This window comes from Pipra filicauda, unplaced genomic scaffold, assembly GCF_003945595.2.
Source record: "Pipra filicauda isolate LSUMZ 115617 unplaced genomic scaffold, ASM394559v2 scaffold90_size2875636_pilon, whole genome shotgun sequence".
Classification (NCBI taxonomy): domain Eukaryota; kingdom Metazoa; phylum Chordata; class Aves; order Passeriformes; family Pipridae; genus Pipra; species Pipra filicauda.
Window position 1 is genome coordinate 1,031,437 of NW_024105098.1, and position 12,311 is coordinate 1,043,747.

Consider the following 12,311-nt stretch of genomic DNA (forward strand, 5'->3'; position numbering starts at 1 on the left):
GTTGGAGGGAAGAGCCCGGCGGCCCCGACCGCGCCCCCGCCCCTGCCCGGGCCCGGGGCAGCGCCGGGGAGCGCCGTGGCGGGAGCGGCCGGCTGCGGGGACAGCGGGAGCCGCGTTTCCAGGATAAAACTCCTTTATTACAAATTCCCCTTTCCCCACAGAGACAAGGCTTTCCCCACTTCCCACTGACCCCGCACTCTGCCCCAGAGCCCCGACGTTATCCATCCCTGTCCCCATTCCCGCCTCCATTACTGTCCCTGTCCCCGTGCCTATCTCCATTCCCATCTATATGTCCATCCCCATCTTCGTCCCTGTCCCCATCTCCATCCCCATCCCGATCCCCATCCCCATCCTCATTCCCGTCCCTGTCCACATCCCCATCCTAGTCCCCATCCCGCTCTCTTCCCTGGGCCTTCCCTCCCCCTGCACCTCGGTCTCTCATTTTCAAGCAGTTTCACTCATGGCAAAGGTTGCTCTTTCCTCAGGAAGGGAACAAACCAGCGAAAACAAACAAACAAGAAATGCCAAAACAGATAAAAAGCATTTTTATTTTCTTTCCATGACGCGTCTGCCTGCCTGCTCGGGAGTGACACTATTTCAGGCATGTCTATTATTTATGTTTCACTATATTTATATTAATTAGAGACGCCATCCATGTACGTAGTTCTCCAACTTCAAAAAAAGCAGGAGAAGGGGAATGACATCTGGGACTGAACTTTCTCGAGAGAAACAGGAGCAGGATCCACATGTATAACTGCATGCTGCGTGCCAGTCCCAGATGACGTTCCTGCTCTACACTGGGGATCTCTCCAGTTCCAGCCCCGTTTTCCCTCCCTCCTTTCTGGCTGGGACTCCAGAGAGATGGGTCAGGGCCCCTGGCTGGGGTGCTGAGGATGATGGTGTCCTCAGAGCCATACAACTTTTAGGGGAGATAGAATCATGGAATCATTTCGGTGGGAGAAGATCTCTAAGGCTGAGGCCAATCATTAACTTCTGATGGTGGCACTTGTCTGTGTCCAGGAAAGAGAAGCGTGCCTTCAAAGAACTAACTAGTCTCTGGTGGTGGGCTGTGCCAAAACACAGAAGAGTCCACATTCCAGAGCAGTGGGAAGAGGACCCTGAGTTTTCCACTCCCCTCTGTGCCAACTGTCTCCCTCAGGAGCTGTAACCTGTGTCAAGACTGATCCAAAATGGGTGACCCCTCCTCTCTCCTGAGATGAGTGTCCCAGCCTTGTCCTCATCCTGTCTGATGGCTCTGGGGCACTTCTCCTCCATCCCGGGGATGGGGATTGGGTTGGGGACTGGGATGGGGATGGGGAGCAGCAGGGCTGGAAGGCACAGTGCAGAGCTGGTGGGATGTGGCGAAAGCCCTGCTGCTATGCAGGCTCATGGAGGGAAATTCATAATAAATGAGTTTTATCATTTATTATCAGCTATTGCAGGGAGGCAACAGTTGGCCAAACATGTGGGTGAGAGGAGGAGGAGGAGGAGGATGAAGAAGTCTCGTGGCTGGACATCCACTACTGCCTGCACACAGGGTGCCAGGGCACATTATCTCCGATCTGGGCAGGCAGACATCTGGCCAGAGCTGGTGAAATCCCTCCTGCAAGGGCTCAGCTGGCAGACACAGAGCCCTTTTCCCAAAAGAAATCTCACACCAGATGACACCTTTCCCAGATCAGGGCTGATCCCAGCTTGTGTGGGAGTAACACACTCGGAATGCACACCTTCAGCAATGCTTTCCAGTCAGCAGGAGTCTCCCAGGGCTTTCCAGATGGCTGGGAGCTTCCACAGGTTTTCCAGCCTTTGGAATGGCCCTGCAGGGGTGGGGCATGAATATTTTTTCCAGGCAGGGTGGCCAGTTCAATGACGAGAAACTGCTGGCCCAGAGAGATGCTGGACCCCCCTGCTCTGCCTTGACTTTGCTAATGCTCTGTCTGGACTACTGGTGAAATTCCCAGCAGTTCCAGACAAGAGAGTTTCATTCTTCTCCTGCATCCAAGTAGGTATCCCTTCCAGGGATTAATTAGTAAATTAAAACAGTAGAAAGACCAAATTATTATGATTAGACACAAGCCCTGGTAATAATGTCTCTCTCTTGCAGATCTGCATTATGTGCAGATTAGGTACACATTCCCACTCCCTCAAAGGGCTGCAGCAGTGGATTCACCCTGCAGATTGATTCCCTTAGTGGGACTCTGAGGTCCTTAGGGGGACTCTGAGGTCCTTAGTGGAACACTGGGGTCAGATTTGGGAGGCTGAGAGCAACTTATGGATGCCTTAACACTGATTTCCAAGCCTGGAAACCCTGACCATGCAACCCACAGTGCTCTGTGCCTGAGGGAGAAGGAGAACCCCTTGCTGGGGTGGCAATGACCATGGTCTAGGGGTGCTGGCAGCATCTTTGAAGCCTCTGAGCACTGCCTCCGCACACACAGGGGTAAAAGCCCAGTTTGGAGATGTGGGAAGCACAAGGTGCCAGCGTGGGCATGCTACCCTGGGAATTTGTAATGCCCTCCTGCTCCCTGCCAGTTCCCAATACTCTCCTTGCTGTGCCAATGGCTCCGTGGGATGACCCACCACCCATCAGAGACGCTGCAGCTGCGCCTGCCGGTGCCCCTCGGCAGTGCCCCTGCCAAGCCCTGCACCCCGAGGCCAGGGCTGGCCAAGCCTTGCTCTCCTGATTAACGCAAGTGATGGATTAATTAGAGCTGCAGCCCCGTTTTCTATCCCTATCCAAAAAAGCCATCACATTTTGCCTGGCAAAAATCGTTCTTCTTAAACCTGAGTCACTTACGGTTCCTTGTTCTGATGCTCAGGGATTTCTTCTTTATCACTGGTTCTCCCTGACAGAGCCCAAACCCTGAGGGGATCAGCAGAGAGGGGGCTGAAACCCCTTCCCTGCCCACCCTGGGCACCTGGGCTCCCATGGAGATGGATGCTCTGCAAAGGGTGGGCAATGATCCTGCCTTATTTTGGGCACACCTGAGGGAGGAAGATGCCCTTCTCGGTTTGACAAGCAAAGGAGAGGTTAAAATGCCTTTTCATCACCTAGGCAGGTTTGGGGGATTTTTATCAGCTCTCCTGCTTTAACTCTGGTTTATTTGCTGTTGAAATGCTGGCCCAAGGCAATGCTGAGGTTGGCTGCTGACTCAGTTGTAGCACTGCTTCCCCTCCAGGGCTCTGTGACGTAGGGGAGAAGGAATCCCGAGCAATTATAACTTGATTATTTTACTGAACGTGTGATTACAAATGGGAACTGCAGAGCAATGAGCACTGCAGTCAAGATAAAATTAAAATGAGCCCAGGCTCCCCTGGTCCCATCTCTTGCTCCAAAGACAAGCAGCTGCTTGGGAAGCCTTTCACACCCCAGTTATTTCTCAGCGACCACAGGAAAAGTGGTAACACCACCCCCCCCCCCCAAAACACTTTAGAAATTTCCAGGTTGATTTTTCTGTACAGTTCTGCTTGGCAGCAATGTCCTGGGAGAAGGATGAGCTCTCCAGCTCCTGCTCATGGGAGGTTGCCAGCATTATATTAAGTCTCAGTAAGCCTGGAGAGAGGTAGATTAGGTTGGAAATTAGAAAACACTGCAGGGATGGGATATGCCCCAAGGGGGACTCGGCCTCAGAGCCAGGAGATGCCATTGTGGCTGAACTGGCCTCTTCCCAGCTGTGGGTCATGGTGACATGGGTGTCCCTGGGCATTGTGCTGGGGCTCCTGTGCTGAGCTGAGCCAGTGGCAGGACAGTCACCCGCTCTGCCACTTTCACTACTGTGGGTTTTCCCAAAGAACTTGGTGTCACCTCAGAAGGCTTTTCCCAATCTCTTGTATTGGGGTGCTGAGCGTCAGAGAGGAAACAACAGCACCTCAGCTGCTGGCTGCCAGCTGACTCCATCACTGCCTCTGTGCCTAGAGAACAGCCTGCACAGCTCTCCTCTGGAGAGCACGTCGAGGCAGGATGACATGCTGGAGGGTGAAATATTTCTGATTTGGGAATCCATGGGGCTGGCAGGCAGCAAGTGAGAGCTGCAGCGATGCAGTCTGAGGAAACACATGCAGCAGTGCCAGCAGCAGCTCTCCAGAGCTGCGCAGCTCTCGCCCAAGCCCAGCTTCCACAGAGAGCCAGCCTGCTGCTGGGGAAAGATGGTGTGAGTGAGTCAGGGATTCGGGTGAAGTGGCATCTTCCTGAGGCTGGAGAAGAACTCCACACCAAGAGCACAGAGCCTTGCAAGCCTCTGGCTCCCTCTGAGCCCAGGAGCTCAGTGCAGGCTGGGGAGACTCAGGTGGGAGGGAGCTGAGTGACTGAGAGCAGTGCTATGGGGCAATAGTGAGAGCACTCATGGGTGCTTTGAACTTCATCTCTGTTCTGTTTCCCCTTAGGTGACCTTGAGCTTGCAGAATATGATCACAGAATCATAGAACCACTGAATGGTTTGTGTTAGAAGAGACCCTAAAGGTCATACAGTTCCAACAGCCTGTCCCCACAGGCAGAGACACCTTCCACTAGACCAGGTTGCTCCAAGCCCCATCCAACCTGGCCTTGGACACTTCCAGGGATGGGGCAGCCACATCTCTGGGCAACCTGTGCCAGGGCCTCACCACCCTCATAAGGAAGAAATTCTTCCCCAAATCCAATCTAACCCTGCCCTCTGTCAGTGTGAAGCTATTCTCCCTTGTCCAATCCCTCCCTATCCTAGTCCAAACTCCCTCTTCAGCTCTCTTGCAGCCCCTTTAGGTACTAAAAAGTCACAATAAGTTCTCCCTGGAGCCTTCTGTTCTCCAGGCTGAACAATCCTCAGCCTTTCCTCACAGGAGGGGTGTTCCATCCCTCTAATCATCTTTGTGGACTCCTCTGGACTTGATGATGACCATGGTGACAATGCAACAGCTCAGAACATGAGGGTGTCACAGCATCGTGGCATCAGAAACCATTGGCAGAGAGCACCAGGGATGGCCACACACCTGAAAGGCAGGGTGCAACATTGCACCTTCCCATCCATGTACCAACCACACTGCTCCCCAAACTACATGTTGGCAGAGCAAAGACAAGAGGGATGCCTCAGCCCAGCCAGGCAGGAGGTGCTCTGCCTCTGGCTGCTGCTGTTGTGTTATTAAAACACGTAGAAAACTGCCACATCTGTGTGCCCAGCAGTTCTTTTAGCATGGTGAAAAAAACCCCAAATTTAACAAAATATATGGAAACACCCCCCCTCTTGTACAGAGATATCAATGTACCATCTGCAACCTAAAGCATCCAGTGCTGTGGGTGACAGCTCACTGCACACCCATGGGCGCAGCTGGGTGCCTCCATCATGGAGAAGGGAGGTAGGAGGAGGACAGAGGAAGAGTATGAAGCAAATTTGAGGGGCAGGAGCTCATGCAAAGGCAGAGCCACGGCTCCACGCCCTCGGGGCAGGCGTGGGAACAGCAGGGTCCTGCCTCCTGGCTCCAGCTGCTGCCAGACTTGGAGCACATGGAGAAGAGCAAGGAAGGGAGTAAAGGAGCTGTCAGATGTTGTTAGTGGTGTGGCACCTCTTAATAAGGCCCATCTGGCTGGAAGGCAGCAGATCCTGCAGGATTTCTGCGGACCTGATGGCAAATGCTTCTGCCAAGGTTTTACAATCAGCATTAATAAACACGCTGGGGCGGCATTTGGCACCACGAGCTCAAACTTCCCAGGATGAGAGCAAGAAAAAAAACAGGATTACTACAAAAATCCTCACTGCAGCGCAGAGCTCCTGGGAAACTCATTGCATCTTTCAGGATGTGTGGATCCCACACACCCACCCAGCTGTAGGGTCACTTCTGGTCGTGTACCTAGTTCCCATGGACACCCCATCTCACCGGGAATGTGCATATGAATCCTGCATCCTTAATCAAAAGGCTGAACAGGTTTTCCACCAGCCTTTCAAACACGAAGAGCCACCGGGCCTTTGTCCAAATCTCTATTCCTTGTCCTGCATCGCTGCACCCCAAGGGACACAGGTGGCTGTGTGGGGCTGTACCTGTGGCATGGCAACTCCTGTTCTCAGGAAAAGGGGCCGTGAGAGGACTGCAGGGATGAAACTCGCTGTGACAAACCCGTGTGTCACCTCAAGGCAGCACGTGTCATTGGCCAGCGGGCACTCCTAGGGCATGATGGCACCACACAGCGTGTCTGGGAGGGAACAGCTGGGCCTGTAGGTGTGGAAGAGCGGCAGAAAAAGCCCATGTGATTTGGGAAATGCCGCATTTGGGGATGATGAAAGGGTAGAGCTGCGTCGAGTGGCTATCGATGAATCACAGGGCTGTAGGGAACACTCTGGTGGGTGTTGAAAGCGCTCTGTAAAGCTTGGCTCAGCTGCAGCAGGCGTTTGGGCGTGCAGGAACGTGCTCTGCTGCCTATTCCCAGCATTCCCCCACCAGAGCTGGGGAAACATTGTGGGGTCAAGGGGAACCAAAGGTGGTAGTGTCCGTGGGGGACCCCCGCACACTGCCGGCCCCAAGGCAAGGGAAGGGACCTGCATGGGGGTGCCTTGGGATGGAGCATGTGGTCCCAGCATGGCATGCTGGTGTGTCCAAGCTTTGCCAGGACAGCCCTGCCCAGGGGTGCTTATTTGGTGCCAGGGGTTCAGCCACCCCCCGGCTCCTGGGCCCTACAGAGTCCCCTCAGGTGAGTTGGCCTCTCTTAACTGAGCACAATTAAACTTTCTTCATTAGAAACTCTACTAGGTTGAGCAGCCTGGAGCACCAGGCTGCAGAGGACACTGAGTCTCCTTGCTGCTGGGGATGGGGAGGTCCCAGAATCAAACCACGCTGAAGGCACTGATCCTGCACATCTGCACAGATGCCCTTTGCGTTACCCCCACAGCTGGTCTAGCCTGTGTCCCCACTGAGGCTCTTCTTCCCCAGGGCCACAGTACTGTCCCCAAACCTGCCCCACTCTCCCTGAGGGCTGGCCGGAGTTCTCCTCACTGAGAGTGATAAGAAGAATCACTTTAAGGATATACTTCCTTAAATCCCTTAAACTCCTGAATTAAAATAAGGATGTGGGATTTAACTTGGAAGGTTTTGAAGGAGATATTTTCGTTATACATCATCATGCATGTCACGAGCCTCAAATATTTGGAAGGGCTGTATAAATAACTTTGTGATCACCTTTTCTCAACTGGCTCCTGCCTCCGTCTGTCCCACAGCTGCCACGGAGCAGGGAAACGTGCGTGGCACTCAGGAACCTGCAGGTTTACTCTCAGTTACTTTCTGGATTTCCATAAAAGATGCTGTCAAAAGCCTTGTTTCATATGAAAGGCAGGAGAGGAGAGGAGAGGAGAGGAGAGGAGAGGAGAGGAGAGGAGAGGCTTGCACCTGAGCGGAGAGAGGCCCCGATGAGCGGCGAGGGCGAGAGGAGCGGCTGATGGAGACTGAGGCCTCCCGAGGCAGAGGGGAGATTGGAGCTCGGAGTTTTGCCATTGCGGATTGAGGAGAGGAGCAGGACCTGGGTTGAGTGAGGAACTTGGCTGTGAGGAGAGGCGAGGACGATGGGTGTAGGATCGCGGAGAGGAGAGGAGAGAGGCGAGGAGAGGAGAGGAGCGGAGAGGAGAGGAGGAGGAGAGGAGAGGAGAGAGAGAGAGGAGAGGAGAGGAGAGGAGAGGAGAGGAGAGGAGGAGAGGAGGAGAGGAGAGGAGAGGAGAGGAGAGTCAGGAGGAGAGGAGAGGAGAGGAGAGGAGAGGAGAGGATCAGGATCAGGATCAGGACCAGGATCAGGACCAGGATCAGGACCAGGATCAGGACCAGGGTGCACAAGGATGCTGCTTCCCCCAAGCATGCCTCAGGCACCTGCAAACTGTTAGGACAAAACTGTTGGCACCAAAACACCACCACATTACTGGGATCTACACCATGTACTGGGCAATGGTTGTGTAAAGCCCAGAACTCCCATATATGAAATCATAGAATCATAGATAGGAATTTTCCTGACATTTTCAGTGAACAGAGAGGCAAAATAAGCCAGAAGCTGTTTCCCACCTTGACAGCTGAACCAGCCAGGGAGACCTGGGGACATAACTTGGGGTGCCCCACATCCTCCTTCCCATCACCCCAGACCAGCAGCTGGTAGACATTCCTCAAGATCTGCACCCCAAAAACACACTCCAGGCCCTGGGACCTGGGGCAGGGGGCAGCTCTGATGCTCTCTGGGTGATTTTTTCCCCAAAGCTACATCAAGAAGACATTGCTATTAAAAGACCTTCTGGGTCTGTGATGCGAATCCTCAACCACAGCCAGCCAGCTTGTCTCAGGTTCAGCTTAAACCCCTCCATGCCGGGCTGCTGGGGCTGGTGCTGCAGTCACCAGGAGAAGAGAAATGTTTGCCATATGCTGAGGGATTACTGTATAAAACTGAGATGCTTGGCTGCACGCCAAGACACAGGGTTTCCAAATAGAGTCTGAATCCTGGACAGAAAAGTTCCAACTAAATATAGACATGACAGCCTCGGAGTTGACTTCTTGTTTTTTTTTTTATTTGAGTTCACCTAAAATAGCATGTTGGGGGTTTTTTTGTGCCCTGTCGAGGGGGTAGGTATAGGCATGTTTACAAACAGAGTTACAAACCCAAGGAGATGGTGGGATGGGAACCTTACTCTCTGCTCTTGCCTACCCTTGGATGGTCCTGAGGGATGGAGGGGAAGCGGGTGCAGAGTACCTGGGCTGCCTCCAGAGGTGAGGTCCTCTTCCACACACCCTGCCCAGAAAGGTCTATCAGCCTAAAAACCGTTGCTAAAAAAAAAAAGAGAGTAAAAAAATTTGGGGCACATGATGACACAGGGGACAAGACGAGTGGGTGGCACCAGCGGGGGCTCGCTTGCACGTGGCTCAGCAAGGAGGAACTTCACTGGGTGCATTCAGCAGAGCCAGTCCTGCTGCTGGGAGCCAGGAAGCTGAGAAAAACTCAGCAAGGAGATGGTGCTTTCACTTGGAAAAGGCAGTGTGGATTTCCTGGGCTGCCAGCCCTGCTCACACCTTTTGGAGACGTGGGCTGGATTACTCAGCCATAAGACCCACTGGCAAATGCAGCAACAAAATCAAAGCCCAGCACTGGGATGGAGCAAGGGGCCAGGATCTCGGTGGCTTTGGGATGCAGCTCCTCCAGGTGCAGTAAGTGAAATACTTTTGCAAAAGCCCATAGAAAAAGTAACAAAGCCTAAATATCTCGGACGGGAAAGCAGGCTTTGGATGTGCTCCTCACACCCAGCATGGAGTGTTGGGAAGAAGCGTTGGAGGGAAAGTGGAGAGAACTCCCAAGCCAGCCATGTGCACTGGAGGCAGCGGGATGTTGGAAGCTCTTTAAAGGGTTAGGGGAGAAAACTTCCAGAAACCTGTAAGTTGTTGGCTGTCTAACATCGTATATATATATATATACATATATATAAGAAATATAAGAAAATATCTTTAATAACCTTGATGAGAGAGAGGAGGTGAGACAAGCCCCTTATATTGTACGTGGGTTTGCACAGCATCCTCAAGAGCTTTCCAACACCCTTGCATTCAAGGCAGGAATTTATTTAAGGGTTCACAGCTACTAGGACACCTGATAGGGATAAAAATCAAGCAGATGCTTGAGACAGACCTTAAATGAGGGCAGCCCTAGAAAACATAGGAGGTCTGAGTATTAAATAATCAGTAGTCTGAAAGGAAAAAAAAAAGGTTTAAACTAATATAGAAAGGCAGGAAACCGGACGAGGTGTGATCCCACTGCAGCAAAAGAGCTGCCAGGAGGGAGAAGTCTGGCTCTGCAAAACTCCTGTTCCTAAACAACAGCGTTGGGGAGGTCGGTGACATGGAGGAGGTAGGGCTAATAATAACAAATACAGCCAGAGTTATACCTTACATAGAGAAAACTGCACTGGAACTGGCTTTCTGAGAGCCCAGCAAAAAGCTTTTGTTTAATTTATGGGGCTCAGGCTATTTTTAGCCAGCAGATCCTTGGGGTTTTATCTGAGATCGCTGCTCTGAGCCAGCAGCTGGAACATTTTAATTGTTTGCTCTGGATTTGGGGTGGGTTTTTTTCCAAAGGGAGAAAGAGGAAAGCAGGTACTGGGGTCTCCAGACACTAGCCCCTGCTGGTCTCCTGACACCCTTAGCAGCACCTCCCAGCGTGGGGAGGGCAAACAGGTTTCAGAGCAGCTCTCTGCCTCCTGGGAGACTTTTTGGGGCGGTGCTGGGGGGATCATAGGGTGAACCCCTGTCCTCCAGTCCAGCCAGGACTCTGCACTCTTCCCCAGCCCCTGCTAAAGGCCAGCAACCAGCAAGCAAGAGCGTGGCAGGGGGACACCGTGTCTCCCCGTCCTCTGTTTGCTGCAGTGGTTTAAAAATAGCCTGGGCGGTCCAACAAGGAGAGAGCATCCCCTTCTTCCAGGAAAGCCAGAAGCGCTCTGGGCCTGGGAACCTGCCTGCATGCAGTGGGGGTTTATTTGTCAGGAAAGCCCTTTGGTATCTGCCTGGAGCGTGGATGCGAGAGGAGCCATCTGCTCAGGGACAGGCCGTGTTTACACCAGCCCTGACGGAGCCTTGTTCCAGCTCCCATCAAGCCGTTGGCACCTCTGCCCTGCTCAGAGCTTGGCCCCAGGGATGAATGCAGACATCTCTGTTTAGAAAAACACTGGCTCTGCTGCGCTGGGATCTCCCATGTCAGCTCAGAAATCCATCCTGGCTGGTGGCTGATGAGCGCTGGCACAGTGAGGTGACGGGGGCCTGGTGGGGTGTCCCTGCCATGCAGGGCACTGGGAATGCCAGCAGCCTCTCCGGAGCTGTGCCCTGGTGCTGAGCACAGCGCAGCCAAAGGAGCCCAGGTTGGCAGGGGGCTGGAGGGGACAGTGGGCTGGAGCCCATGGCAGAGCCACTGGCCTCGTAGGCAGTCCCAGCATGGGGACACCACAGCACAAGAGAGTGTTCTGGGAGTTCCTGCTCCACCCCCAACCCTCAGGACTCCAGGCGGATACTTTTCCCCAGGCTCACAGGGAGGTGTTGGTGAGTTATGAGACAGAAAGGAGGCAAGCAAAAGCAAAACAAAGCATCTCAGCTGGGCACATACTCTCAGGGGAGGCTGAGGTGCTCCAAGCTGCTCGTCTGCCTGTGCTGACCCAAGGGGATGTGGGCTTGGGATTAAAAGGAAAACTTTGAAGAAGGGCAAGAAAAATCAAGTTTTCAACCTTACTTCCCACACACACACCCCTTTTATTTTTTTCCCTTTTGTCTCCCTAAGAGTAACTCTTTTTCATTTGGACCCTGCTGACACAAACAACCCCAGGTTTTGTGCTGAAACACCGACAATCACCTCTTTCTATTGCCGGCCGGCGTGGCAAGCTAATTTTAACCTTCCCAGCTCCCTTTCATCTCCTGGAGATTGTCCTGTTGCAGCCAGGGAGTGCTAGAAAATAGTGCATCGCCCACTCATCCAGCCTCCTTCAAGGGAAATATTTATATGATGCCAAAGAGAGGGTTTCCATGGCAGTGATGACTTTAGCACCGTCACCTTGGAAACCACTTGAGGCCATCTTGAAGGGTTTGAAAATCCCCTTCAGAGACAAATAAGGAGAGGGAGAGGAAAGGCCACTGGGATTAGAGTGGCATTTCAGTCTCCCCCAGCTTGCCCGTTGGCTCCTTGCCCACTCTCGCTGCTCTGGGTCCTTGCCCGTGCCACTGGGATGTTCTGTAGCCTGGATGTTGCTTCATTGATAGACCCAGGACAAAGGAATGAGGTGCTCTGCAAACAGAAATGGTTTGGTTGATGCTTCCTCCTGCTTTCCAAGCCATCTGGCAGCGGCTCTGGTGTCAGGGCACTGCTAAGCCAGTATGACAGAGCTTCCTCCAGCCCTGAAGGGGGCTTCAGGGAGACCCCTGCCTGCACTGGCTAACACAGGGGTGATACCAGCGCCAGCCCAACCTCAAGCACCAGCTGCTTTCAGAACAGCAAACACACAGGTCCCACGTCTTTTTGATAGCCCCTGAGTCCTCACTACACACAGCGTGTCCAGTGTTTCTCCCAAGCAGCTGCCAAAATCTGAACCACATGCAGGAGGCGACTGCTGGCGTCAGAGCGCTCGCCTGTGGTGTCGAAATGAAAAGAGCCTGGTTCCCTCCTCTGTGTCACGCACCTCCCACAGCTCAGCCCCCACATCCCGTGGTTCAGCCGACTGAGCACCATCGGCCACTTACTCTCCCAGCCTGCAGGAGCTCTCTCACCAGCAGCCAGCCCATCTGGCTCTCAAGGACACCAGGAACATGACAGGGAGAGCGAAGCTTTCCTAGCAGATGGAGGATGAGCTCCGCTA